The 24,540-nt window shown below is 47.0% G+C and overlaps 1 protein-coding gene across 3 annotated transcripts in view; it reads right to left on the bottom strand.

Annotated features, from left to right (window-relative positions):
* The window catches only part of fam13c (family with sequence similarity 13 member C), a 102,162-nt gene extending 77,870 nt beyond the window's left edge, over positions 1–24,292 (bottom strand). The window contains exons 1-2 of one of the 3 annotated variants that reach the window (XM_055647230.1): positions 24,068–24,292; positions 10,691–10,849 (exon numbers count right to left, since the gene is read on the bottom strand). The gene's annotated coding sequence lies outside the window, so the exon portion shown is untranslated. Of the gene's footprint in view, positions 1–1,023; positions 1,330–10,690; positions 10,850–24,067 lie in introns of those variants that run through there. The other 2 variants (XM_055647234.1, XM_055647235.1) reach the window with 2 other exon arrangements.
* Between the last annotated feature and the right edge of the window lie 248 nt (positions 24,293–24,540).

Genomic DNA, 24,540 nt, shown 5'->3' with positions numbered 1-24,540 from the left:
ATAATGTTTAGAGTCATGGTCATAGAGTCTCACAGCGTGGAAACATACCATTTGGCCCAACCTGCCTACACCGGCCAACATATCACATCTACACTAGTCCTGCCTGCCTGCCTGCCTTTGGTCCAGATCCCTCTAAACCTGTCCTATCCATGTACTTGTCCAAATGTATCTTAAACCATTGCGATAGTACCTGTCTCAACTACCTCCTCTGGCAGCTTGTTCCATACACCCGCCACCTTCTATGTGAAAATGATACCCCTCAGGATGATACACATTAAACCCCCACTCACATTACATTTACGTCTTTCGGCTCTCAATTAAACGTATATCCCCTGGTTCCCCAACTCTGCCCAATCTATTCCTCTCGTGATATTGGATACCACCATAAGATCGCACCTCATCCTCCTGCGCTCTAAGGAATAGAGTTCTAGCCTGACCAACCTCTCCCTATAGCTCAGCTTTGTGAGAGCCAGGCAGCCAACGGTCTTCATACAGCATTCAGCTTGTTGACAGAGGGTGTGGGGAGAGGCAGCAGAGGACTCAGGTTATGAACAGAAGGGAGAGCTTACATTTGAGAACAAAACTACCCTTGTGGGAAGATAGACACAGAATGTCGGAGTAACCCGAAACGTCACCCATTCCTTCTCTCCAGAGATGCTGCCTGCCCCGCTGAGTTACTCCAACATTTTGCGTCTACCTTTGGTTTAAACCAGCATCTGCAGTTCATTCCTAATGCCCCTGTCCCACTTAGAAAACGTGAACGGAAACCTCTGGAGACTTTGCGCCCCACCCAAGGTTTCCGTGCGGTTCCCAGAGGTTTTTGTCAGTCTCCCCACCTGCTTCCACTACCTGCAACCTCCGGCAACCACCTGCAACCTCCGGGAACTGCACGGAAACCTTGGGTGGGGCGCAAAGTCTCCAGAGGTTTCCGTTCAGGTTTTCTAAGTGGGACAGGGGGCTTGACATTACCCTTGTGAGGTCTGGAGTTGTCAATGTCATGGCAGGTCAAATGGGAAATCCTACCTTACACAGGCTCTCTTGCCCCAGATCGTCTCGGCACTGGAGAGTAAACCACAGCACTCAGGGCAGTGTTAAAACTCCAATCGGGCTGGCAGTGGATCCCTATTTGGACACGTTCACAAGATCATCAACGTTGAGAGGTCACCTTAGCTGTCGTCCCAGAAGCCGGCGTCGGCCAGGATCTCAGCAGATCCACGGGCAGCGAGTACTTCAGGATAGTTTCGCTGGCAGTTGTCCAAGTACTGCGGCTGGGCAGGGTTATCGTTAGTGTTTCAAAACACTGCAGGTTGTGCAATGCATCACACAAAGTTCAATCAGGATCATTCATTGCCTTCCTGGCATTTGACCGAATCGGTAGGAAGGACGGAAGGCAAATTCAATGCGGGCATTTATATCAGGAGGGTTGGAGTACAAAAAAAAAACAGAGATGTAATGCTGAGGCTCTATAAGGTGCTGGCCAGGCCACATTCGGAGTATTCTGAGCAAATTTGGGCCCCATAGATGAGGAAGGATGTGCTGGCTCTGGAGAGAATCCAGAGGAGATTTACAAGAATGATTCCAGGCATGACTGAGTTAGCATATGATGAGTGTTTGACAGCACTGGGCCTCTACTCACTGGAGTTTAGAAGGTTGAGGGGGGGGGGGACTTCATTGAAACTTACAGAATAATGAAAGGCATAGATAGAGTGGATGTGGAAAGGAGGTTTCCACTGGTGGGAGAGTCTAGGACCAGAGGTCATCGTCTCAGAATTAAAGGGCGCTCTTTTAGAAAGGTGAGGAGGAACTACTTTAGTCAAAGGGTGGAATCTGTGGAACTCAGAGGGCTGTGGAGGCCAAGTCAGTCGATATTTTTAAGGCAGAGAGAGATATATTCTTGATTAGATCGGATGTCAAGGGTTATGGTGAGATGGCAGGAAAATAGGATTTGGTGGAAGAGATCACCCATGATTGAATGGCGGAGTGGACTGGATGGGCCAATTGGCCTAATTCTACTCCTATAACTTGTGAACTTGTGACTAGCATCTACCCCATCAGTTGCCTGCGAGTTGCTGTAGTCTTGCTTTGAACAGACCAACAGGCAGCAGTGGCAAGAACGCCACGGCATTTTAAAGCTTTCAGACACCGAATGTTTTAACACAAGGCAATTATGAGTTTTTTTTAAGTCATTATCAAGGTTTACGGTCTGAGGTGTCTTCCAATCCAATCCAACTTTATTTGTTAAGCACTTTAAGACAACCAATGTTTACCAAAGTGCTGTACAGAAGAATAAACAAGACATCATAAACAGACAACATAACAGAACATAACATAACAGCTCACATAAAGCACAAAAATTACATATGAAATACAACATTAAATTAAAAGACATAAAACATGAGTAAAAATAATAACCACGCAATAAAGCAATCAAAAAAGAAATTAAATCAAGTAAATAAAGTCGACATCTTACTGGGTATCAAAGGCCACGGAGAAGAGATGGGTTTTTAGAAGTGATTTAAAAACAGACAGAGAAGAGGCCTGTTTAATGTGGAGAGGCAGATCGTACCATAATTTGGGTGCCGACACAACAAAGGCACCATTGAAAGGTCTTCATTGAAAATAAAAGTGAAAGGTGATGATTTCCTTGAATAGTGTGGACCGTTTCCCCGAAGTACATATGAGGTCAGGGATCATAAGTGATGGGAGTAGAATTAGGCCATTCGGCCCTACAATCTACTCTGCCATTCAATCATGACTGATCTGTCTCTCCCTCCTAATCCCATTCTCCGGCCTTCTCCCCATACCCTCTGGCACGTGTACTAATCAAGGATCTGACTGATATTAATCTATGGATGTGAAAGCTGATATGCTCTCAGCAGCCCAACCCACCTCCACCTCAGAAACAATTATATATTATTGATTGTAACTTGGAAAAGAGAAAAGAGATTGAATAAAGATACGTAAAGTGACAATTTGCAGAGGAAGAAGATGCGACACAGTGGCAGAGCCGATAGAGCTGCTGCCTCACAGCGCTAGTGACCCACGCTTGAGTCGGACCTCGGCGGTGCTGTCTGTGTGGAGTTGGCACGTTCTCCTTGTGACCGCGTGGGTTTCCTCCCACGCCCCAAAAAACGTAAACTGTCCAGCATTTTATGTGATAAGGTCATAAGTGATAGGAGCTGAATTAGGCCATTCGGTCCTTCAAGTCCACTCCGCCATTCAATCATGGCTGATCTATCCCTCCCTCCTAACCCCATTCTCCTGCCTTCTCCTCTTAACCTCTGACACCCGTACTAATCAAGAATCTATCCATCTCTGCCTCAAAAATGCATTCCTCCTCATCTTTCTAAAAGAACGTCCTTTAATTCTGAGGCTATGACCTCTAGCCCTAGACTCTCCCACTAGTGGAAACATCCTCTCCACATCCACTCTATCCCAGCCTTTCCCTATTCTGTATGTTTCAATGAGGTTCCCCGTCATTCTTCTAAACTCCAGCGAGTACAAGCCCAGTGCCGACAAACACTCATCATAGGTTAACCTATTCATTCCTGGTCAGGTTGAAGGGCCTGTTTCCACACTTCATCACTCTATGACTCTGCCTCCATTGAGGCTGCAAGACCTTTGAGTCAAGCTTCTGAACATAGAAGCCTTTGTCTGCAACCCAGTAACTGTGACAAGTCGACTGCAAAGCGATAAGCTTGTGTCAACAAAAGTTGCTGATTGAAGTGCATACTTGGTAAATTAATAGCCGCACTGTACTGATTATTTCCTAAATATAAAACAACCTCTACTCACCGCTGTGGTTAACATTCAACCGCTTTCAGTTGTGTAGGAAGGAACCGCAGATACTGGTTTAAACCAAAGATAGATACAAAAAGCTGGAGTAACTCAGCGGGACAGGCAGCATCTCTGGAGAGAAGGAATGGGTGGCGTTTCGGGTCAAGACCCTTCTTCAGACTGAAGACCACTTTCAGTTGCTGGCTGATTAGTCCGGGTGTCAGGGATAATGCGGAGAAAGCAGGAGAATGGGGTTAGGAAGGAGAGATTGATCAGCCATGAACGAATGGTGGAGTAGAATTGATGGGCCGAATGGCCTAATTCTGCTCCTATCACACATGAATAAAATTGAAAATTGTCCCTAATGTGTATGGGATCGTGCTAGTGTGTGGGAATTGCTGGCCGGCGCAGACACGGTGGGTCGAAGGGCTGGTTTCTGCGTTGTACCCCTAACCTAAACAATCAGATCAGATAATACTATAGATAAGTACAATCAAGTCAAATTCAAGTACAATAGATAGAGCAAAGGGGAAGTTACAGAGTGCAGAATATAGTGTAGGAAGGAACTGCAGATGCTGGTTTAAACCAAAGGTAGACACAAAGTGCTGGAGTAACTCAACGGGACGGGCAGCATCTCTGTAGAGAAGGAATGGGTGACGTTTCGGGTCGAGACCCTTCTTCAGTCTTGACCCAAAACACTGGTCAATATCTCTCCATAGTACACAAAATTGCTGGAGAAACTCAGTGGGTGCAGCAGCATCTATGGAGCGAAGGAAATAGGCGACGTTTTGAGCCGAAACCCTTCTTCAGACTGATGGGGGGTGGGGGGGAAGAAGGAAGGAAAAGGGGAGGAGGAGGTGCCCGAGGGTGGGCGGATGGGAGGGTGGGACGAGGCAGCTAGAGGGTTAAGGAAGGGGAGGAGACAGCAAGGGCTAGCAAAATTGGGAGAATTCAATGTTCATGCCATCCGGACGCAAGGTCCCCAGGCGGAATACGAGGTGCTGTTCCTCCAATTTCCGCTGTTGCTCACTCTGGCAATGGAGGAGACCCAGGACAGAGAGGTCGGATTGGGAATGGGAGGGGGAGTTGAAGTGCTGAGCCACCGGGAGGTCAGGTTGGTTATTGCAGACTGAGCGGAGGTGTTCGGCGAAACGATCGCCCAACCTACGCTTAGTCTCCCCGATGTAAATCAGCCGACACCTAGAGCAGCGGATGATCTCTCCATAGATGCTGCCTGTCCTGCTGAGTTACTCCAGCACTTTGTGCAGAATATAGTTCATTGCATTGTAGCGCACCAGTTCTTCTATTAGATATCTTGTAGGAAGGAACTGGTTTAAACTTAATAGTATACAAACTTAAAGCACAAGGCATTGGGGGTTCAGTATTGATGTGGATAGAGAACTGGCTGGCAAACAGGAAGCAAAGAGTAGGAGTAAACGGTCCTTTTCACAATGGCAGGCAGTGACTTGTGGGGTACCCCAAGGCTCAGTACTGGGACCCCAGCTATTTACAATATATATTAATGATCTGGATGAGGGAATTGAAGGCAATATCTCCAAGTTTGCGGATGACACTAAGCTGGGGGCAGTGTTAGCTGTGAGGAGGATGCTAGGAGACTGCAGGGTGACTTGGATAGGCTGGGTGAGTGGGCAAATGTTTGGCAGACGCAGTATAATGTGGATAAATGTGAGGTTATCCATTTTGGTGGCAAAAACTGAAGCAGGAAAGCAGACTATTATCTAAATGGTGGGCCGATTGGGAAAGGGGGAGATGCAGCGAGACCTGGGTGTCATGGTACACCAGTCATTGAAGGTAGGCATGCAGGTGCAGCAGGCAGTAAAGAAAGCGAATGGTATGTTAGCTTTGTTCATTGCAAAAAAGGATTTGAGTATAGGAGCAGAGAGGTCCTACTGCAATTGTACAGGGTCTCCAGCTCGTGAGACCACACCTGGAGTATTGCGTACAGTTTTGGTCTCCAAATCTGAGGAAGGACATTATTGCCATAGAGGGAGTGCAGAGACGGTTCACCAGACTGATTCCTGGGATGTCAGGACTGTCTTATGAAGAAAGACTGGATAGACTTGGTTTATACTCTCTAGAATTTAGAAGATTGAGAGGGGATCTTATAGAAACTTACAAAATTCTTAAGGGGTTGGACAGGCTAGATGCAGGAAGATTGTTCCCGATGTTAGGGAAGTCCAGGACAAGGGGTCACAACTTAAGGATAAGGGGGAAATCCTTTAAAACCGAGATGAGAAGAACTTTTTTCACACAGAGTGGTGAATCTTTGGAACTCTCTGCCACAGAGGGTAGTTGAGGCCACTTCATTGGCTATATTTAAGAGGGAGTTAGATGTGGCCCTTGTGGCTAAGGGGATCAGGGGGTATGGAGAGAAGGCAGGTACGGGATACTGAGTTGGATGATCAGCCATGATCATATTGAATGGCGGTGCAGGCTCGAAGGGCCGGAATGGCCTACTCCTGCACCTAATTTCTATGTTTCTAAACCGTAGATAGACACAAAATGCTGGAGTAACTCCGCGGGATAGGCAGCATCTCTGGGTAGAAGGAATTGGTGACGTTTCGGATCGAGAAGAAGGGTCTGAAGAAAGGTCTCGACCCGAAACGTCAAACATTCCTTCTCTCCTGCGATGCTGCCTGTCCTGCTGAGTCACTCCAGCATTTTGTGTCTGTCCATAGATATCTTAGTGCTTTTAACTTTTCATACAGGAAGGTTATTGGCTGCAACATTCCCCCCCATTGATGAACTGTACACTGCCAGGGCCAGGAAGCGAGCGGGCAAGATCTCTGACCCCTCTCACCCTGGCCACAAACTCTTTGAATCACTTCCCTCTGGAAGGCGACTCCGGACTGTCAAAGCTGCCACAGCCAGACATAAAAACAGTTTTTATCCACGAGTAGTTGCTCTACTCAACAGCCAAAATCTGTAGCCTCCCTTTGATCTGGTGTTTCATCATTAATGTTTTATTATTATTAATGTTTAGTGTTTTCTGAGTCATTTGTTACTGTCACTGTATGGCATGTTGTTACTTGTGGGCGGAGCACCAAGGCAAATTCCTTGTATGTGAATACTTGGCCAATAAACTTACTTACTTACTTACTTATGAAGGAAAGATTAGTCATCTGCAGCAGCATTGGCAACTTCTGGATTGCCCTGACAATTTAGCGATGTTCTAGGAGGTTACACAACATGATAATCGCCACGTCAATGATTCAAGTTGGGCAGAGAAGGGAATTTTCCACTCTCAAAGAAATATTATGCAGGGGCCAGACAAGAAAGGATGTGATGGGGGGGGGGGGGGGGGGGGGGGGGGGGGGAGGGGGATCATCACAGAGAAGAGCAATACGTTTGTCAAAGGTTAATCCTATCAATGTTCAGATATCAGAAAAAAATAATTACAATGAACACGTCAGCAATTCTCGGCAAGGGATCGCTGGTCCAATGAAACCGTTACACCCACGACACTGACATGATATTCTGGGAAGCAGTGGGGGGATTCAGAACTCCGATGATGCTGAACACAGCCTGGGAGATTTCAAGCCACTTGGCCGATGAGCAGCCACGCAAACCAGTTGCATGACATCAGGAACAATTTGTACCTGCTCTGATCTGAGACAATGACCACGTTCAGAAGATGGTATCGGCGAATATTTGTGCCATGGTGTAATCCATCATTCCAAGGACTGGATAGCCCCTTCCTTTATTAAACGGAACCAGTTCTCATGACTCTGCTTATTTCCGTAAATCAATAATCCATGAACAATTTTGATATTTTGTTTAGTTTAGTTTAGAGATACAGCACGGAAACAGACCCTTCGGCCCACCAAGTCTGGTTCTGGTTGATTACTGCGCAAACACCTCATAAGTGGTTATCTGCACCGACCTGCGATCCCCGCACACTAACACTACCCTACGCACACCAGGGACATCATTTTTTCCACAATTATACCGAGCCAATTAACCTACAAACCTGTACGTCTTTGGAGTGCGGGAGGAAACTGATGATCTCGGAGAGAACCCACGCAGGTCACGGGGAGAACGTACAAACGCCGTACAGACAGCACCCGCGTATCTCTCATTCTCTTTCCCCTACGCTCAGTCGGAAGAGGGGTCTCGACCGGAAACGTCACCCATTCTTTTTCTCCGGGGGTGCTGCCTGACCCGCTGAGTTGCTCCAGCTTTTTGTGTCTACCCAGTTTATACCAGCATCTGCAGTTCCTTCCAACACATGCACGGATATATGAATCACAGTTCTTGACCTCATGTTACTGAAAACTCATAAAATGACATGTCACGTCCAAAGCGTTCAATTTTACACACATTTAACACCTAGTTGCTTATCTTACAGTAGTAATGCGGATGGCTCAGGAAAGGGTAATAAAGATAACAATATCTTACCTTAGTTGTCATTAGGTTAAGGTGTTTACAATTTGGAAATAACACCAGCTTCTAGATGAACACCAGAGTTCTGATGCTTTAGGTGGCATGATTCTAAGCATTAGCCCGTGTTCTTAAACAAAAACTTATCTGTTTGGTCATAACTAACGTCTCCTCTGTTCAAGGTGGGCATTACTTATGGTTCTCCTTGTTTAACCTTTTGTTAGTTTAACACCTGAATTTCTTGGTTGACGCATTTGTAATGATGAATACACACAAGTTAACACTAGTCAGAATGACAGAAGGATCAAGATAATACTATGTGTCGGAAGGAACTGCAGATATAACCATATAATAGCCATATAACAATTACAGCACAGAAACAGGCCATCTCGACCCTTCTAGTCCGTGCCGAACACGTATTCTCCCCTAGTCCCATACACCTGCGTTCAGACCATAACCCTCCATACCTTTCCCGTCCATATAACTATCCAATTTATTTTTAAATGATAAAAACGAAACTGCCTCCACCACCTTCACTGGAAGCTCATTCCACACAGCCACCACTCTCTGAGTAAAGAAGTTCCCCCTCATGTTACCCCTAAACTTCTGTCCCTTAATTCTCAAGTCATGTCCCCTTGTTTGAATCTTCCCTACTCTCAGTGGGAAAAGCTTATCCAAGTCAACTCTGTCTATCCCTCTCATGATTTTAAAGACCTCTATCAAGTCCCCCCCTTAACCTTCTGCGCTCCAAAGAATAAAGCCCTAACTTGTTCAACCACTCTCTGTAACTTAGTTGCTGAAACCCAGGCAACATTCTAGTAAATCCAGATGCTGGTTTAAACCAAAGTTAGGCACAAAAAGCTGGAGTAACTCAGTGGAACAGGCAGCATCTCTGGAGAGAAGGAATGGGTGACCCTTTGGGTCGAAACCTTCTTCAGACTTTCCCCTGACTCTCAGTCTGAAGAAGGATCTCGACCCGAAACGTCACCCATTCCTTCTCTCCCGAGATGCTGCCTGTCCCGCTGAGTTACTCCAGCTTTTTGTGTCTATCTTCAATACAAAGTTCCTTTTTTTTAAGAAATGAAATCTATGTCAGGGAGACATGGAGCATTGAAACAGACCCCATGTGAAATGATTCTGTATTTGATGCGATCCTGAAGGATATTTTGTCATTCAGACCTAATACAGTATTGAACTATTCTGGCAATTTAAATTAAATCATAGAATAATATGGTAACGTTGTTTAGATCTTTGTCCATTCAGGAATGAGTGTTCATCTGTATGAATTCTATACAAATAGCACCCGTAGTCAGGATCGAACCCGGGTCTTGATGATTTTATCAGACAAAGCTACTTATTATCACTCATTTTTCTATTTACTGCAGGCAAAGTGATTGGATAGAGATAATTTTTTACTTATTCTGTAAAAGTTCTTCTGATATTCTGATGGAAAAATCAATGATCTCAAATGTCAGTTGTAGTAACAAACACCTTCTGATACAATTACATGGGAAAACACGAGGTAAAACACTGGACAATTTAAGATTTAACATAAAGCTACATACGTTTTGGCTTGGTGTCCATATGTTCATAATGGCTATGCTCAAAGGGAAATTTTCAGTAAAGGTATAAAAACTGTCAGAGACACGGTCACACTGCATGGAAACTGGCCCTTCAGCACAACACGTCCATGTTGACCAACATGGCCCATATATGATAGCCCATGTTTGGTCCATATCCCTCGAAACCCTTTCCTATCCATGTACCTATCCAAATATCTTTTAAGTGACGTAGAGTTACTGCCTTACAGTGCCAGAGACCTGGGTTCAATCCTGACTACGGGTGCTATCTGTATGAAGTTTGTACACTCTCTCCGTGACCAGCGTTGGTATTCTCAGGGATCCCCAGTTTCCTCCCACACTCCAAAGACGTGCAGGTTTGTAGGTTACACAAAAAAGCTGGAGAAACTCAGCGGGTGCAGCAGCAGATGCTGCTGCAGCCGCTGAGTTTCTCCAGCTTTTTTGTGTAACCTTCGATTCTCCAGCATCTGCAGTTCCCTCTTAAACACAGGTTTGTAGGTTATTTGACTTCGGTAAAATTGTGTGTCTGGGTGTGTCTCTGTGTGTCTGTGTCTGTCTGTCTCTGTGTCTGTCTGTGCGTGTGTGTCTGTGTCTGTTTATCTCTGTGTCTGTGTGTGTCTGTGTGTGTGTGTGTGTCTGTGTGTCTGTCAGCAACATATGTAAGGCAGCAATTCCTTGCAGCGTAGGGGCTATCTTACAGAGGTACACAACATCAGGAGAGAAATGGATCACTCCAAAGGCGGACAGGTTTGTAGGTAAATTGGCTTGGTATAAGTGTAAAATTGTCCCCAGTGTGTGTGTGTGTGTGTAGGGTAGTGTTAGAGTGCAGGGATCGCTGGTCGTCACGAACGCAGTGGGCCGAAGGGCCTGTTTCCGTGCTGTATCTCTAAACTGCACTAAACCCGTATTAAGAGCCGCGAGGTCAGGCTTACCTGTGACAATGGTGCGGTTCCAGCCTTCTCCCGGTGTCACCGCGGCAACGCCTGGGGAAGCGCAGCACTGTCAGCAGTGAGAGGGCCGCTCATGCCATGCACGCAAGGTCCTGGCAGTCCTCTGGCAGCCGGCACCCTCCAAGGCCTTTTCCGCTGCTTCTAAATGATCAAAGACACGGAAACCCAGTTACATGTTGCACTCAGTTGTCAGGATCATCAGGTCATAAGGTCATAAGGAACAGGAGTAGAATTAGGTCATTTGGCCCTTCAGGTCTACTCCACCATTCAATTATGGCTGATCTACCTTGCCTCCTAACCCCATTCTCCTGCCTTCTCCCATAACCTCTGACACACCTGTACTAATCAAAAATCTATCAATCTCTGCCTTAAAAATATCCACTGGCTTGGCCTCCACAGCCTTCTGTGGCAAGGAATTCCACTAGGGTTACAGGGAGAAGGCAGGAGAATGGGGTTGAGAGGGAGAGAGAGAGATCAGCCATGATTGAATGGCGGAGTGGACTCAATGGGCCGAATATCTGTATCTCTAAACTAAACTAAACTAAACTAAGAAAGAACGGCCTGCTTCCAATCTACATGCTTCAAGCCATCTAGGCCATTGTTTTCGCACTTTGCACTGCCAATAACCTGCCCCTACTCACTCATTCTAATAAGGGCAGTGACAACTGGCATGTTGACAGCTTCCAATGTTTACAAGGTTACCAACACTGTGCAGCATGTGCACTGAATGGACTTGTGACCTCTAACAAAGTCATTGCAGGATGTAGGGGCTTGTTGACATGAAGCATGATAAATTTAAACAAAGTGCGTGTGGTTAAATTTGAAGGTTCATCACAACTATTTCTGGAATTTTCCGCAAGAGTTGCTGCAAAACGTGGACCAGTTAGGCACCTGACACCGTCCTTAAAGGGGTGAGTGATTACCTGAAAGTAACTATTAGTTTAGTTTAGTTCAGAGATACAGCGCAGAAACAGGCCCTTTCGGCCCACCGAGTCCGCACCGACCAGCGACCCTCAGCACATCATCACCATCCCACACACACCAGGGACAATTTACACATACACCAAGCCAATTAACCTACATACCTGGACGTCTTTGGAGTGTGGGAGGAAACCGGAGATCTCAGAAAAAACCCACGGGGAGAATGTACAAACTCCGTACACACAGCGCCCGTAGTCGTGATCGAACCCGGGTCTCCGGCGCTGCAAGCTCTGTAAGGCAGCAACTCTACCGCTGTGCCACCGTGCTGCCCTAGTGAACCACTACTTTGAGTTAGAGTCATACAGCACAGAAATAGGCCTTTCATCCTAGCAAGAACATGCCAAACATTAAACACCCAATTAATTACAATTAATTACGGTGGCGCAGCGGTAGAGCTACTGTTTTACAGCGCCAGAGACCCATGTTCGATCCTGACCACGGGTGCTGCCTGTGCGGAGTTTGTACGTTCTCTCTCTGTGACTGGCGTGGGTTCTCTCCGGATGCTCCGGTTTGCTCCCACACTCCAAAGACACAGAGGTTTGTAGGCTAATTGGCTTAGGTAAAATTGTAAATTGTCCCTAGTGTGTGCAAGGCAGTGTTAATATGCGCGGATCGCTAGTCGGTGCAGACTCAGTGGGCCGAAGGCCCTGCTTCTTCGCTGTATCTCTATATTTAGAGGAGATTTACTAGAATGTTGCCTGGGTTTCAGCAACTAAGTTACAGAGAAAGGTTGAACAAGTTCGGGCTTTATTCTTTGGAGCGCAGAAGGTTAAGGGGGGACTTGATAGAGGTCTTTAAAATGATGAGAGGGATAGACAGAGTTGACGTGGATAAGCTTTTCCCACTGAGAGTAGGGAAGATTCAAACAAGGGGACATGACTTGAGAATTAAGGGACAGAGGTTTAGGGGTAACATGAGGGGGAACTTCTTTACTCAGAGAGTGGTGGCTGTGTGGAATGAGCTTCCAGTGAAGGTGGTGGAGACAGGTTTGTTTTTATCATTTAAAAATAAATTGGATAGTTATATGGACGGGAAAGGAATGGAGGGTTATGGTCTGAGCGCAGGTATATGGGACTAGGGGAGAATACGTGTTCGGCACGGACTAGAAGGGTCGAGATGGCCTGTTTCCATGCTGTAATTGTTATATGGTTATATGGTTAACTCAAAACGAAATAAAAATGTTGTACAATATTATATTACAACGTAGGACAATATTGTAATTATCCTACGAATATTAGGATTTTAACAATGATCGTAAATTTATTCTCCCCTCATTCCCCTCAACTGCCCCCAGATTTTACTTGCACATTTGAAGTGATATATGGCGACCAACTAACCTACCGATACATGTCATTGGGACGTGGGAAGAACTGCGGTTGTGCAGACTCCACATAGACAGCAGTGGAGGACAGGATTGAACCTGGATCACTGGAACTGTGGTGCAGCAGCACTAAACATTACACCCTTGAGATGGACAGTGAGGGTGGCCAGAATGACAATTACAACGGGTTCTGGGTGCAAGAACAGCTGGTTAATCAGCGATTCGGAGGTAAAAGTCCCGACAACATCCTAAAAATATTCAGCAAAATCCTTGAGCCAGAATGAACTAATTTGCCCCGAATGTAAGTGCCAAAGCCTGGGGCAAGAGCCAGTCGGGCCTGCTGGTGGTTTCCTCAGCAAATAAATAGGGCGGCACGGTGGCACAGCGGTAGAGTTGATGCCTCACAGCACCAGAGACCAGGTTCGATCCTGACCACGGGTGCTGTCTGTACCGAGTTTGTACCTTCTCCCTGTACACAGTTATACAGGTACATGGACAGGACATGTTTGGAGGGATATGGACCAAAGGCAGGGAAGTGGGACTAGTGTAGCTGGGACATGTTGGTCGGTGTGGGCATGTTGGGCCGAAGGGCCTGTTTCCACACCGTATCACTCTACGACTCTATAACTGATGTGCTGCAGGTGATCTCGAGAAAGTCTAGAGAGTTTGCAGAGCAGCTGGGGTTAACCCCTCAATATCCTAGAGTACCCGATGTCATGGGGTGACCTATCCAAACAGTTGCAAGGGGTCCTTAACAAAGGGGGGCACAGACTGAAAACCCAAACTTGCCTTTCCATCAGGTACTGAATAGGAGAAAATACAAGACAACATTGTCAACTATAACAGATGCTCTACAGGAGAAAGATCTGGACTCGGGAATTAGTAAAAAGGAAGCAAATGCTACAACAATGATGCTCAATTAGAGGTGACTGTGAGGGCAAGTATTTTTAAGTAATCCAAGATGGCGGCCAAGCCAGGCGACTCTTCATGTACTGGTCACAGAAGTGGATCTACAATCAGGCATTACAATCGCTCAACTTTTTTAAACCTCTACTGAGGCAGCACTTTTTTTTAGTGTAAACTATGCTACCTGTACACTGTGGATGGCTCGATTGTGATCATGACTTCCCAAGGTCACGAGTTATAGGAGTAGCATTAGGCCATTCGGCCCACCGTGTCCACTCCGCCATTCAATCGTGGCTGATCTCTGCCCCCTCATCCCACCTTCCTGCCTTCTCCCCATAACCCTTGACACCCGTTCCAATCAAGAATTTGTCCATCTCTGCCTTAAAAATATCCACTGGCTTGGCCGCCACAGCTCTCTGTGGCAATGAGTTCCATGGTATTGTTTTTTTGTTGACTGGTTGGCACTCACTGTACCTCGGTACACGTGACAATAAACCAAACCATTGTAAGTAGCGACTAGTGTGGATGTGGTCACAGGTGAAGTTACCAATCAAGTTCGTACTCCAAAGTCACACATATTATCGAGACTGAGGAGGCATAACAGAGGTTGGGAATTCAACTCCAGCCAACATCAGCACTGATAAAACAGTGATTATCTGCATTGTTATCGGGCGCCATTTGTATTTATCACACTAGATCACTTAAAGGCGCACATTATTCAAGAGAAATCATGCATTAGTATCTCAGCAGCGCACAACTTTTAATCTGAAAATAAATAAACGAGTACATTAAACAGGAATTTAGAAACCAGGCTCCAGGATATATAAACCCATAATATAAATCTTGAAGACTAGCGATAGTGTGGAGAGATTAAATACGATCATGGGATCCATTCACTTGAATCACCAAAGTTAAGGGTGATTTGATCGGAATTTTTAAATATTAAAATGAAACTAATGGGATGAATAGAAAAAAAAATTATCAGCTGGATGGAGTGTCTTGGACTGGAGCCACGAACAACAAGATTGGAAGTCAGGAAACTCTTCCATTTGTCAAGTGCAAGAGAAGTTTGCAAAACCTCTGAAAAAAAAAAAAATGATTATGGATGGCTCAGTCAATTGTTAACTTTTATATATTTGTTAACTAAAGATGTGTTACGAGTGTGGTGACTGATCAGCCAAAATCTCAATAAATGGTAGAACAGCTCATGGGACTAAAGGGGCATCCTTCTGCTTCGATGTCATCGAAACAATTAACACCATCATTTCCAGGCAGCAGGCGATAATAGCCATAGATTATGTAGTTTGTACAGCTCAATCTCCATAGATTGTCACCTTGTCGTGGTGGAGAAGCTTGTGTGGACCTGAGATCCTGAGAGCGATGCCGTCTGGAGCCATGCTCCTGGTAGGGCCACCCATGGCGGTAAGGTCGAGGGGGAGGTCCCTGACAAAGAGCAATCCACCCAAGACCTCAACGGTGGAACAGGCGGAGGACGATGGCTGACCGCAGTGGAGCGTCACAACGGCTGAGAAGGCGGATGAAGGCTGCAGCAGAAAAGGGTCTCCGGTCGTCTTGGACTCCATGCCACTGGATCCTGACCCAGATCTGTCAAGGACCGTATGGTGGCTGGCTGTGCACTAGTCTCCCCATGTTAAACAAAGTCACGCACAGGTGTCCTCCATATAGGGAATAGCACCCTGGAGACACCCATGGTCAGGCACGACCGAAGACGGCACAGAAATGGATCCTTCAGCCCAACTCTCCCAAGCCATCGATGATAGCCGATCTATTTACACTAATCCCTTGAGCCCACTTTAGCCCCAAATTCTTGCTATTGAGAGAGTGCAGCGTAGGTTCAGCAGGTTAATTCCTGGGATGGCAGGACTGACATTGGATGAAAGAATGGAGAGACTGGAATTTAGAAGGTTGAGAGGGCATGTTATAGAAAGGTAAAATTCTTAAGGCATTGGACAGGCTCGATGCAGGAAATATGTCCCCGATGTTGGGGGAGTCCAGAACCAGGGGTCACAGTTTAAGAATAAGTGGTAGGAATAAGAATGAGACCCGACACGAAGTGCCTCCTATTCTTTTACTCCAGAGGTGCTGTCAGACCTGCTGAGTTACTCCAGCTTTTTGTGTCTATCCTCGGTTTGAACCAACCTCTGCAGTTCCTTCCGACACATGATCCAGGCAAAGCAATCTTGATTGGATGAAGGCAATCAAGTAAACTAAGTAGAATTGGAGAATTGGAGATGGTTGCAGAGACTGAGAGATCAAGTCCCTGGAAGGATTTGACCACAAGTGTAACAATAGGTACACGGCAACCGTGCAAACAATTTGTCACCTCTTTTTCTTCTTTGTTTTGGTCTGTGTTTGTATGTTTTAGAGTATCTTTAGTTTTTGTTTCATGCGGGGGATGGGGCAGGTGGTTGGGGAGAACCTTTTTTATCTCTTTCCTCGACGGAGATTCGACTTTTTCATCGTATCTCCGTCCGCATTGCGGCTTTAACATTGTGGAGCTGGTGGTCCCTTTGTTGGGGATCGACTGCGGGAGCTCCAACCGCAGGAGCTTCGGCCGCCCCGATCCGGGAGTTTTGACCGCAAACTGCTGAAGTTCTGATTGCTCTGACTGCGGGAGAAAAGGAGGAAAGAAGGTATAAGTTATTTGCCTTCCATCACAATGTGAGGTCGCCAAAAAAAACCAAGATGGACGTGCTTCCTGCACTGGTGAGGACTCGGAAGGAGTGCAGTGATCTTGGTGTTTGCGGGGCATGACTCCGTGAAGACATCCCGAGGTCTAGTGCGAGTGTGGACGGCTTTCCGACTGTTCGGGCGGACAGGGACTGCAGAGAGAGTGACAGCGGTCGATACAACTCTGTTCACATCACGGTGAAGGAGCGTGCGTGTGGCCCGGAAATTGAACTGATGGGGTGGGTCTCCGCTTATGCTGTGTGCCCTGGGGATTCTCACACACCGGTGCGGTGGCTGTTTAAGTCCATGTTTAATTTTTACGTGGTTATGTATATTGTTGCTTTTTTGTACGACTGTTGGCAAATCAAATTCTTTGGATGTTTATATACATGACTAATAAATGATTGAATATATTTAAACTGTATGTGCTGTGACTAGTACAGTTTGTGGACAATATTAGTTTCAATTTCTGTTCAGTTTACTGTTATGTGTACCGAGGTACAGTGAAAAGCTTTTGTTGCGTGCTAACCAGTCAGCAGCTAAGACAACACAGTGTATTTACAGTGTATATAAACAGATAATTTACAGTGTATAGAAACATGATAAGGGAATAACGTTTAGTGCAAGGTAAAATCAGCAAAGTCCAATCAAGGATAGCCCGAGGATCACCAAAGAGGTAGATAGTAGTTCGGCGCTGATCTCTGATTTGAACTGTGTTGAGAAGAACTGCAGATACAGGTATATACTGAAGATAGACACAAAGTGCTGGAGTATCTCAGCAGGTCAGGCAGCATCTCTAGAGGAAAAGGATTGGAGATGTTTTGGGTCGGGGTCCTTCTTCAGACTTTAAACTGTGTATGCTGTGCCAAGTACAGTTAGTTCCCAATGGAGAGAGAATCCAGAAATCGGAGGAGCAAAGAGACATGGGAATGCTGGTGCAGGACTCCCAAAAGATTAATTTGCAAGTCGAATCGGTGGTGAGGATGGCAAATTCAATTATAGCATTTATATAACCATATAACCATATAACAATTACAGCACGGAAACAGGCCATCTCGGCCCTACAAGTCCGTGCCGAACATTCCGTGCCGTATTTTCCCTTAGTTCCACCTGCCTGCACTCATACCATAACCCTCCATTCCCTTCTCATCCATATACCTATCCAATTTATTTTTAAATTATACCAACGATACCACCACAACGATACCACCACATCCACTGGAAGCTCATTCCACACCGCTACCACTCTCTGAGTAAAGAAGTTCCCCCTCATGTTACCCCTAAACTTCTGTCCCTTAATTCTGAAGTCATGTCCTCTTATCAAGAGAACTAGAATACAAAAACAGAGATGTGATTCTGAGGCTCTATAAGGTGCTGGTCAGGCTGTATTTGGAGTACTGTGAGCACTTTTGGACACCATATCTGAGGAAGGATGTGCTGGCCCTGGAGAGAGTCCAGAGGCAGTTTACAAGAATGATCCCAGGAATGAGTAGGTTAACACATGATGAGTGTTTGACAGAACTGGGCCTCTACTCGCTGGAGTTTACAAGGTTGAGGGGGGACCTCATTGAAACTTACAGAATAATGAAAGGCGTAGATAGAGTGGATGTGGAAAGGATATTTCCACTGGTGGGAGAGCCTCGGGCCAGAGGTCACAGCCTCAGAATTAAAGGGTGCTCTTTTAGAAAGGAGATGAGAGGAACTTCTTTCGTTCACCTGTGGAACTCATTGTCACAGAGGGCTGCGGAGGCCAAGTCAGTGGATATTTTTAAGGTAGAGATAGACAAATTCTTGATTAGAACGGTTGTCAAGGTTTATGGGGAGAAGGCAGGAAGATGGGGTTAGGAGGCAGAGATCAGCCATGATTGAATGGCGGAGTGGACACGATGGGCCGAATGGCCTAATTCTCCTCCAAAAACATGTGAACTTGTGACAATATTTTAATTTAACTCTGAGCAACTAAAAATAAGATGCTAGATTCAGATGCAATGTCAGTCAGGAGGCTTAATGTTGCTTGGCGAGTTGACCTTGGTGTGAATTATGAATCACAGTTTTCTTTAGTTTTCTCACAATGCAGATAGCTATAACATGACGCAGGTAACCCTCAAGAATTACAAGGATCACAGCCGGACTTGTCTGGTGGCTGCCATCGACTCTTCCTATCCTGTATGTTCCCACCACCTCTGAACTATGGGTGCAGAGACCAAAGTGTATCAATTGTATTCTTGTATTCAAATTTTATTGTCGTTGCCTCACTTTGAGACAACGAAATGAATTTCCCGTACAGCAGTATCGTTAAAAAAAAAAAAATCACAAGAAAAATAATAAAAATAAATAATAAATAAATAATAAACATATTAAAAAAAAAAAAAAAAAAAAATTGAAATTGAATTAAAAATTTAACAAAAGCACAAACACAAAAAGTCCACAACACAACATAACATAAATGGCACCCAGGTGAGGACGGCACCATAGTCCAGCCAGCCTCCCCTCCGTGTCCATCCGTAGTCGGGGCCTTCCGAGCACCTGCAGTCGTCGCCCCGGGTGGCCCGATGTTCAGGCCCTCACGCCGGGCTGGTGGAACGCCGACGCCGAACCCCGACGGTGAGCATCCTCCTCCTCAGCGGCCCGGACCTTCTGATCAGCCGCCTCCCGCTGCCGGAGTCTGCCGCTCCTGAGTCCACAGGCCGAGCTGGGCAGAGTCGCAGGACCCCGCGTTGTAGTCAGCGCCGCCCGCGTTGGGAGCTCTGCAAACCGCAGCTCCTTGATGTTGGTGCAGCAGGTCCAGCACTCCGGGCTCCAGACGGCGACCCCCGGTAAGGCATCGCCAGCCCCGCGATGTTCCAGCGCTGTCCCGCCGCTGCTGGAGCTCCGGTCGATCCCGGCAGGAAAGGCCGCGCCAATCCAGGTAGGTAGGCCGCTGGGGGGGGGGGGGGGGGGAGCGAGGACGCGGGAGGGACGCGACGAATAATAGTCGCGTCCTCACCAGGAAGCGGCTGAAGGACGGTATCCCCCGCACCGTGCCCTCTTCCCCCACATAAAAACACAAAAAAACACAAACAAATACACTTTTAACATAACTAAATAAACAAAAAAACAAAAAGATACCGGGCTGTAGGTGGAGGCTGCTGGCACCAGCGCCACCGGAAGTACAAGAGTACTTTTGTGGAGTAGTTTTGTGGAGTAGTGTGGAGTAGTTTTATTTTTGTATGTACTGTAATATAGTTAATATGTGCTCAAAGCGAGCCAGATTTCATGGAAGAGATGATCCAAACGGTGTTTCCCAACTTCCTGCTGAAATTGTTACACTCGGAAGAAGCTTGCAACATAAATCATTAATTGATTAGAGTCACAAAGTCACACAGCACGGAAACAGGCCCTTCGGCCCAACTCGTCCATGCCACACAAAGCATCCATTCATCCTCGTCCCATTCGCTTGCCTTTGCACCCATATCCCTCTAAATCTTTCCTATCTATGGATCTGTCCAAATGTCCTTTAAGGGCAGCACGGTGGCATAGCGGTAGAGCTACTGCCTCACAGCGCCAGAGACCCGGGTTCGATCCTGACTGCGGTGATTGTCTATACGGAGTTCGTACAGAGATGCACAAGATGCAGAGACGAGGAAGTGTGAGGTGTGAAAACAAGACAAAGGGAATGGAGATCAAGGAGAATGTACAATCGATCATCGTCAGAACAGAGTTCTCCCCGTGACCTTAGTGGGTTTTCTCGGAGATCTTTGATCATTTGGACAGATCCATAGATAGGAAAGATTTTAAGGGATATGGGTGCAAAGGCAAGTGAATGGGACGAGGATGAATGGATGCTTTGTGTGACATGGACGAGTTGGGCCGAAGGGCCTGTTTCCGTGCTGTGTGACTTTGTGACTCTAATCAATTAATGATTTATGCTGCAAGCTTCTTCCGAGTGTAACAATTCCAGCAGGAAGTTGGGAAACACCGTTTGGAGCATCTCTTCCATGAAATCTGGCTCGCTTTGGGCACATATTAACTATATTACAGTACATACAAAAATAAAACGACTCCACAATGGCACTTTGGCCTCTGCTCCCATAGTTCAGAGGTGGTAGGCGGTAGGCGGCGCGACTCTCGTCAGCAGCGGCCTCTGCAGCCCTTCCGCGATTTTATTATTTTTTGTCTATGTTTATATGTAGTTTTTGTTATTTTTTGTTGGGGTGTGTGTGTGGGGGGGGTCGGAGGGAGGGGGCAACTTCTAAATCTCTCCCTGCACGGGAGACCCGACCTTTTCTTGTCGGGTCTCCGTTGTCGTTGGGGCTGCAATGAGGAGCGGCCTCCAACAGAAGAAGACCGGGGACTCTGGTGCCGACTCACCTCACCGTCGCGGAGCTGGCCGAGTCCAGAGCGGGTGGAGCGGTGGTGGAGCGCTGCTGCTGCTGCTGCTGCTGCTGCTGATTCGGAGGCTGCAACTGCGGGTCTGCGGACGGCGGCACCGGGAGCCCGCGGGTCCCTGGAGGGAGACCGCTTTTCAGGGCTCCTGCAACGGCGACTTCTCCCGCCCGAGTTGCGGGGTCGAAGAGCTCCTGGAGCGGGGCCTAACATCACCGCCCCGCGCGGCTTGGAATGGCCGCGGGACTCTGCGAGCGCACGCCGGGGGCTCCAACATCAAGACCCGGTGTGCGACCTTGCATCACCCGGCGTGGCTTTAATGGCCGCGGGACAATCGCCATCGCCAGCCGGGGGCTTTGACTTTGACTCTGACATCGGGGGGGGGGGGGGGGGGGAGTGCAGTGGAGAGATAAGTTTTTTTTGACTTCCCAAGGTCATGAGTTATAGGAATGTAAAATGTAAATTATGTTGTGTCTGGGGTCTATTTGTTTGTAATGTATGGCTGCAGAAACGGCATTTCGTTTGGACCTCAAGGGGTCCAAATGACAATTAAATTGACTCTTGACTCTTGACTCTTGATTGCTTCCCACACCCCAAAGACGGACAGGTTTGTTGGTTAAGTGGCTTGGTATAATTGTATAAAAATGTCTCTAGTGTGCGTAGGGCAGTGTTATTGTGCAGGTGTCACAGGTTGGTGCGGCCCCATAACAGAAGCGTCCACATCACGGGGCTGGAAACGGGAAGTATCCTGAGCTAATTCTGCTACCACCATCATCTACTGCGACAAGTGATGGCTCCCACTGATTGCCGCCGGAAGCATGCGTCCTTTTCAGGATGGACCATGACAGTGAGGCCAACATTTGTAACAAGACAAGAGCGGAACTCACTATCAAAACATGGGGGGGGGGGACGGGGGACACAATTTCTTGGCGGCCGCGCACGCATGCGCACACTCACACACACGCGTGAGGTTTCGGAGGCTCAATCCAGCGCTAAATGCAGCTCAACTGCCTGTTTCACCGGGTTAACTAACAGCCCTGTCTGGACTGACGGGGTACATTTTCTATGTTTCTATGTCTATGTTTCTATGTGTTCTGTTTTCATCCCACACTCTAAAGACGTCCAGGTTTGGAGGTTAATTGGCATTGGTAAAATTGTAAATTGTCCTTGGTGTGTGTTGGATAGTGTTAGTTTACGGGTATAGCCGTCCCGTGAGGACTCCGCCCTGTATGTCTAAACTAAACTAGACTACTTGATGTGAGACATATCTATCATACAGGTCTCGAGGCAATGCAGCATTCCCGAAACACACAATCTGAGGAAATGAGGAATGCTGCCAGTTCTAAATCCATCCACTTTTCTTAGATTTAGTTTTTCATTTCAGAGATACAGCGCGCAAACAGGCCCTTCGGCCCATCGAGTTCACGCTGACCAGCGATCACCCGTACACTAGTTCTATGTTATCCTACACTCTAGGGGCAATTTACCTACAAACCATGCGGTTCTTTGGGATGTAGGAGAAAACTAGAGTACCCGGGGAAAATCCTAGCCACGGGGAGAACGTGCAAACTCCATACAGATAGCACCCGTAGTCAGGATCGAACCGAGGTCTCTATAAGGCAGCAACTCTACCACTGCACCACTCTGCTGCCCACAAATTCCAACTATCCCAATTGTGGAAAAGGAAGGGACTGCAGATGCTGGTTTAGACCAAAGATAGACACAAAAAGCTGGAGTAACTCAGCGGGACAGGCAGCATCTCGGGAGAGAAGGAATGGCTGACGTTTCGGGTCGAGACACTTCTTCAGAGTGAAAGTCACAGGAAAGGGAAACAAGATATATAGACGGTGATGTAGAAAACATAGAAACATAGAGAGATGTTGCCCACCTCTCAAAACATGGGGGGACGTGTCCACTCTGGCCCCCCCCCCCCCCCCGGGGATTTCCGCCCCAGTAACAAGATGGACACGATAAGAAGCAGACTGGTTGCTGTGGATTTGGTGGGCCGAAGGGCCTGTTTCCGCACTGTATCTGTAAACTAAACTAAAATATTATTGCCTTAATCACTTCCTCTGGCAGCTCTTTCAATATACCAACCACCCTCAGTGAGAAAACAATGACCCACTGGTTCCGATGAAATCTTTCCCCTCTCACCTGAAACCCATGCCCTCCAGTTATTTATTACCCAACCATGGTGAGAAAAACTGGAGTAGGGCCCTCATGATTTTATACATCTCAATGAGAAGAGCTCTAAGCCTCCTGCACTCTAGGCAATACATTGTGCAGGAAGGAACTGCAGATGCTGCATTACACCAAAGATAGACACAAAAAGCTGGAGTAACTCAGCGTGTCAGACAGCATCTCTGGAGAGAAGGCATCGGTGACGTTTCAGGTCGAGACCCTTTTTCAGTCTTTGCCTGCCCAAGATCTCCCCCTATAACTCAGCCCTTCAAGTCTTGGCAACACCCTCAATTTTTCTCTGCACTCTTTCCAACTTAGTGGTATATTTTATTTCGCAAGGTAACCAAAAACTGAAAACAATATTCTCAGTGTGGCCTAAGAAAGGTCTTGTACAACTGCAACATAACGTTCCAGCTTCTAAACCCAATGCCCCCTCTGAGTTCCAGACAACCGCATAAGTCCAGAGTACCTTTGGACCCTCTGAAATGTCCTCATTCTTTAGGGAATGGGGGTTCTCCTCTCCAATTATAGATGAGACCCTCGCCTGTGTCTCCTCGGTACCCTGCAGCCCCACCCTTGCTCCCCCTCCCCCTAGTCGCAACAGAGACTGTGTCCCTCTAGTCCTTACCTTTCACCCCACCAGCCATCACACACACATATTATCCTCTGACATTTTTGCCACCTCCAACGGGATCCCACCACAAATCACATCATCCTATCCCTTTCCACCTTCCGCAGAGCCCTGTTCCCTCCACAATTCCCTGGTTAACTCGTGCCTTCTCACCCAAACCACTCCCTCCCCAGGTACCTTCCTCCGCAACCGCAGGAGATGCAACACCTGTTGCTATACCTCCTCCCTCGACTTTGACCAAGGACCCCGACAGTCCTTTCAGGTGAGGCAGAATTTTACTTACACCTCCTCCAACATCATCTACTGTGTCCGTTGTTCAAGATGTGGACTCATACATCGGCGAGATCAAACGCAGACTGGGCGATCGTTTCGCTGAACACCTTTGCTCAGTCCACTTGAACCTGCCTAATCTTGCGGTTGCCAAACACTTGAATGCCCCGTCTCATTGCCGTACTGACCTTCCTGTCCTCGGTCTCCTCCATTGTCAGAGTGAGGCTTAACGGAAATTGGAGGAACAGATTCTCATATTTCGCTTGGGCCGCTTACAGCACAGAGGTATGAATATTGATTGCTCTCACTTCTGGTGACCGCTGCATTCCCCCTCTCTCTAACCCTCCCCCACCCAAGTCCCACTAGCTGCTTGTTTTCATCCAACAAACAGCTAACAATGGCCTGTTTAACATTGTTGCTTTCATGCATCTTTCATTCATTGTTCTATATCTCTCCACATCACCGTCTATATATCTTGTTTCCCTT

This window comes from Leucoraja erinacea, chromosome 15, assembly GCF_028641065.1.
Source record: "Leucoraja erinacea ecotype New England chromosome 15, Leri_hhj_1, whole genome shotgun sequence".
NCBI classification, from domain to species: domain Eukaryota; kingdom Metazoa; phylum Chordata; class Chondrichthyes; order Rajiformes; family Rajidae; genus Leucoraja; species Leucoraja erinaceus.
Note: the sequence above shows the minus strand (reverse complement) of the source record. Positions and strands in the feature narration are given on the sequence as shown.